The following is a 5506-nucleotide window of genomic DNA, read 5'->3' as shown; positions in this document are numbered from 1 at the left end:
AGCAGAGGGCCTGGGTCCTCCCAAAGCCCATCCCACGGCTCTTCAGATCATTTGTTAGGCTTGGCACCAAAAAACGCCCAGTGGCAACAGTTCCCAGTTCAGTGGTTGATGTAGATAGAGATTTGACTAAAAATTTGAGAGGTTATTCGCGGATGTGAACATGTTGGAAGCTGGAGAGGGCTCGAGTAAAGTGGATGTGCAGTTTGTTGGGCCCAATGCAAAGATTAAAAATTGGAAAGCTACTCCTCTCCCCACCAGGAAGGAGTTTTGGTAGTTTGCTTTGATTTTCTTTCAGTTTATCTGGATTACTCCAGGGTTGTAATTCAGATTCTATGTTCCGTCCGTTTGGATGTATAAACCTTGTTATCTTTAAATTTTAATGAAATGCAATTTCCCTTTTTCTTCCTTCCTGATAGTTTTATTTTTGTTTTTCTTTTCTTCCTTGTACAGTTCTTTTTTTGCTGGCTTCAATGATATGACATGCATGAGGAATCTCCGGCCCAGTCTTAAAAGCCAATCTAATTCTGAAATAGTAATTCAAGAAATAGAGTGTGATGGTGAATCGGAATATGACGAGGATGAGACCTTTGAAGAGATTATTAAAGAATTAAGCCATTTTGAAGGAAAACCCAAGCCTAACCTGAGTGATACATAAGCAATCAATTTAGGGGACCCAGATAATGTCCGGAAAACTAAAATAAGTGTCCATCTTGAACCACAACTCGGAGAGGAGATAATTAAAGCACAATTCGAGTATAAAGATGTTTTTGCATGGTCCTATGATGACATGCCGGGTCTAAGCATTGACTTGGTGGTTCATAAATTGCCCATTGACCCAGCATTTCCCCCTATCAAGCAAAAGCTGAGGAAATTTAAAACTGATATGAGTGTGAAGATTAAGGAAGAGGTCACCAAACAGTTTAAGGCCAAGGTCATTCGGGTCACCATGTATCCCACCTGGTTAGCCAATGTTGTGCTTCTTGTGCCGAAGAAGGATGGCAAGACCAGGGTGTGTGTTGATTATCGAGATCTCAACAAGGCAAGTCCCAAGGATAACTTCCCATTGCCGAACATCTATATATTGATTGATAATTGTGCCAAACATGAGATTGGTTCTTTTGTGGATTGTTATGCGGGCTACCACCAAATCTTAATGGATGAGGAGGACGCAAAAAAAACAACATTCATCACGCCATAAAGAACGTACTGCTATCGGATCATGCCATTTGGTTTGAAAAATGCTGGGGAAACCTACATGAGGGCAATGACGACCATATTCCACGACATGATACACAGGGAGATCAAGGTTTATGTGGATGATGTGATTGTAAAGTCTAGAAATCAGTCTGACCATGTCAGAGATATGAGAAAGTTCTTCCAAAGGCTTCGCAGGTACAATCTCAAGCTCAATCCTGCAAAATGCGTGTTTGGTGTTCCGTATGGAAAGTTGTTGGGATTCATAGTCAGCTGCCGAAGTATTGAATTAGACCCGTCAAAGATCAAAGCTATCCAGGAATTGCCACCCCCAAAGAACAAAATTGAGGTAATGAGTCTGTTGGGGAGATTGAATTACATTAGCAGGTTTATTGCTCAGCTCACGACGACTTGTGAGCCTATCTTCAAACTGTTAAAGAAAGATGCTACGGTCAAGTGGACAGATGAATGTCAGGAAGCATTTGATAAGATAAAGGGGTACTTGTCAAACCCACCTGTGTTGGTCCCGCCAGAACCAAGGAGACCTTTGATTCTGTATTTGACGGTCCTGGATAATTCATTTGGTTGTGTGTTGGGTCAGCATGACATTACCTGCAGGAAGGAGCTGGCCATCTATTATCTCAGCAAGAAGTTCACATCTTACGAAGTTAAGTACACTCATCTTGAGAGGACGTGTTGCGCCCTCACCTGGGTGGCACAGAAGTTGAAGCACTATTTGTCATCTTACACTACTTACCTCATCTCTTATTTGGATCCGTTAAAGTATATCTTTCAGAAGCCTATACCTACAGGGAGGCTCGCAAAGTGGCATATTTTTCTCACAGAATTTGACATTGTCTACGTGACTCGGACTACGATGAAAGCACAAGCATTGGCCAACCATTTGGCTGAGAATCCTATGGATGAGGAATACGAACCTTTGAAGACCTATTTCCCTGATGAAGAGGTAATGCACATTGATGAATTGAACAAATTGCAAAGCCAGGATGGAAACTTTTCTTTGATGGGGATGCTAACATGAAAGGCGTTAGGATAGGAGCAATACTTGTTTTTGCAATAGGGCATCACTACCCTGTTACGGCTTAGCTTCGGTTCTACTGTACTAACAATATGGCTGAGTACTAGGAATGAATTTTGGGTTTGAGGATGGCTGTGGATATGGTGTCCAGGAAGTCTTGGTCTTGGGTGACTCGGACCTTCTGGTGCACCAGATTCAGGGAGAATGGGAAACACGAGATTTAAAACTCATACCGTACCGAAAGTGCTTGCAGGATCTTTGTCAACGGTTCCAATCAATAGAGTTCAGGCATATCCCAAGGATTCATAATGAGGTTGCCGATGTTTTGGCTACTTTGGCATCAATGTTGCACCTTCCCGATAAGGCTTATATGGATCCTTTGTAGATTCAGATCCATGATCATCATGTTTACTGTAATGTGGTAGAAGAAGATCTCGATGGGGAACCTTGGTTTCACGATATCAAGGAATACATCAGGATGGGGGTGTATCCAGTACAAGCCACAGGTGATCAAAAGAGAACAATTATGCGGTTGGCAAGTGGTTTTTTCTTCAGCGGAGAGGTTCTATACAAAAGGACTCTAGACCTTGGGCTACTGAGATGCATAGATGCTAGGCAGGCTACAACTATTATGACCGAAGTATATTCTGGAGTCTGTAGACCGCACATGAGTGGGTACGTGTTGGCAAAGAAGATTCTCCGAGCAGGTTATTATTGGCTCATTATGGAGCAAGATTGTATCAGTTTCGTGCGTAAATTTCATCAGTGCCAAGTGCATGGAGATTTGATTCATTCTCCACTATCTGAATTACACACGATGTATGCACCATGGCCTTTTGTTGCATGGGGCATGGATGTCATTGGGCCAATTGAGCCATCAACATCAAATGAGCACATGTTCATTCTGGTGGCCATCGACCATTTCACCAAGTGGGTAGAGGTTAAAACATTCAAGTCTGTAACCAAGAAGGCGGTGGTTGATTTTGTGCACTCAAATATCATTTGCCGGTTTGGGATATCAAAGGTGATCATTACAGACAATGGGGCTAATCTCAATAGTCATCTGATGAAAGAGGTATGTCAGCAGTTCAAGATTACACATCGCAATTCTACTCCGTACCGCCCTAAGGCAAACGGAGCAGTTGAGGCGGCCAACAAGAATATAAAGAGGATACTTCGAAAAATGGTGGAGGGTTCTAGGCAGTGGCATGAAAAGCTGTCGTTCGCATTGCTGGGTTATCGCACTACTATCCGTACTTCAGTAGGGGCGACTCCTTATTTGTTGGTGTATGGCACCGAAGCAGTGATACCCGTAGAAGTGGAAATTCCATCCCTTCGAATTGTCGCGGAGGCTGAGATCGATGATGATGAGTGGGTCAAAACCCGTTTGGAAAAATTGAGTCTCATTGATGAGGAGAGATTAGCAGCAGTATGTCATGGCCAGTTGTATCAACAGAGAATGGCCAGAGCATATAATAAGAAGGTGCGTCCACGGAAGTTTGAAGTGGGCCAGTTAGTATTGAGACGTATCCTTCCACATCAGGCTGAGGCCAAAGGCAAGTTCGCTCCAAACTGGCAGGGGCCATTCATCGTAACTAGAGTGTTGTCAAATGGCGCTTTGGATTTAACAGATATAGAAGTCAAGTGTGTAGAAATGACCATCAATTTCGATGCGGTCAAGAGATACTATGTATGATTTTCTCTAGTTAATTTATATTTGTTTGTACTTGGAATATTTTTGAAGATTTGGAATGACGAAGGAATTTTGTTCTGCTATCTAAACACTTTATCATTTGTTACCCCCTTTGAGCCTTATTTATTTTTCTTTCATACTCCTCTTTCGGAATCAATAGCAAATATCAGAAACACAAGCGTGAAAGATAAGTAAAGGAAGAAAAAGAAAAAGAGAGAGGAAAAACAAGAGAGAAAAAGAAAAGAAAAGAGAAAGAAAAGAATGAAAAAAGAAAGAAAAGAATGGAAAGAGAAAGAAAAAAAGAAGAAAAACAACAAAAAGAGAAAAGAAAGCAAAAAGAGAAAGAAAAGAAAAGAGAAAATCACAACAACAAAGTAATTTATATGACATGAACTACATTCGACCTGATTCCTTTTAAGGATACGTAGGCAGCCTCACGGTTTGGTCCCATCAAAATAAAAATCCAAAAGTCCCCAAACAAGAAACTGGGGCAGAAGTTGTGGGCAAAAATATGATTCCGAAAGTTGTAATCTTGAACCCATTCGAATTGTTTTGAGCCTATCCAAAAGCTCGCATTACGGTCCAAAGAAAGACCTTCTAATCAGTTTTCGAGAGATGTCAAGTCAAGCAAGTGGAGGTGATTCATATCAAGGGCAACACTCTGGTCCAAGCAGAAAATATTGAAAATGAGAGAGTCTTATTGGTGAAAACTCTCACGGGCACCGTAAGGCGAAAGTGAGTTGAGAGATAAACAAATGAGAGAAGCTTGTTGGTGAAAACCCTTCAGGGAACCGCAAGCCGAACAAGGTCAAAGTTTTGGTGAAGAAATCAGGTTGTGGAAGCTCCGGGGCAGCAAAGTATGGCAACTGAAAGTTGATTGGTTGGACAGATTGGGCCGATTAATCCGAAATGCATGTCATGATTATTGGTGCCAGCTGCTCCACTCAGATAAGCCTCTTTTCTTTTTCCCCTTCAGATAGTCTTACAGTTTTGGATTTTCTTATCCTTAACTCTGAAAGTCATGCCATTTCATTTCTTTTGGGTTTATTTCTCTAAGATGTTCCCAATGTCAGTTCTGTTTAAACAAATAAGAAGGAATTTCAAAGGTCACTACCAGCTTCAAAAATTGCGAAGCACAGTGCAGCCAGAGTATACCGAAGATAGCATGATGTAAAGTGGGATAAAGTGCCAGCAAAAGTTCCATTAGCAGAATAATTTATTAATTTCATGGGAGATGCAGAGGTTCAGTTAAATGGGTCAGAGGTGTGAAACAACGGCTCAGGTATAGAACACTCAGGTCACCTAAAGTCATGGGGATTTGAAAGTCAGCCGGAAAGGCAAGCAGTTCTTAGCCAGTTTAGAGGAGGCCAATCAAAACAAAGCACGGCAACGGAGAGACTTTCAGCAAAAAATGCCATCAACTAACCACCACATTTTAAACTGACAAGATTTTTCTTTGATTGAAACAGGGGCGGAAAATTTCAATTGTTCCGGAGAAATCCTCCGCCGGGGAAAGGCAAGCACTAGACAGGTTTGATGTTTGATTTTCAGGACCCACTTGGATAATGGGATTTAAGTTG

The sequence above is a fragment of the Nicotiana sylvestris genome, chromosome 7 (genome assembly GCF_000393655.2).
Source record: "Nicotiana sylvestris chromosome 7, ASM39365v2, whole genome shotgun sequence".
In the NCBI taxonomy this organism is placed as follows: Eukaryota; Viridiplantae; Streptophyta; class Magnoliopsida; order Solanales; family Solanaceae; genus Nicotiana; species Nicotiana sylvestris.
Note: the sequence above shows the minus strand (reverse complement) of the source record.